This window comes from Priapulus caudatus, unplaced genomic scaffold (genome assembly GCF_000485595.1).
Source record: "Priapulus caudatus unplaced genomic scaffold, Priapulus_caudatus-5.0.1 Scaffold3955, whole genome shotgun sequence".
NCBI classification, from domain to species: Eukaryota; Metazoa; Priapulida; class Priapulimorpha; order Priapulimorphida; family Priapulidae; genus Priapulus; species Priapulus caudatus.
Window position 1 is genome coordinate 12261 of NW_014581016.1, and position 540 is coordinate 12800.

Genomic DNA, 540 nt, shown 5'->3' on the forward strand with positions numbered 1-540 from the left:
GCCTTCCCTTGCATTGCTAGATTTTTGCATAGGTTTTTGTGTTATCTAATTAATGAAGTAATTTGTAAATAGTTAATTTTTGTTATATCTGTGAATTTTTCGTGTAATCTGGTAATCTATGGATCTGAGCACAACGCTCGTATGACGTAACATTAACGTGTTATTGTACTGCTATTATAGTGGTACAATAACGTGTTATTGTACTCCTAGTATAGTGGTACAATAATGCGTTATTGTACTCCTAGTATAGTGGTACAATAATGCGTTATTGTACTTCTAGTATAGTGGTACAATAATGTGTTATTGTACTCCTAGTATAATGGTACAATAATGTGTTATTTTACTCCTAGTACAGTCGTACATTATTGTTTTATTGTACTCTTGGTACAGTGGTACATTAACGTGTTATTGTACTCTTAGTATAGTGGTGCATACATGTGTTATTGTACTCCTAGTATAGTAGTGTTCACAATAATCATCGTAAACGTTAACTTATTAGTAGCCGTGCTCTTTATCATTAAACTGTTGCTTGTAGTCGCA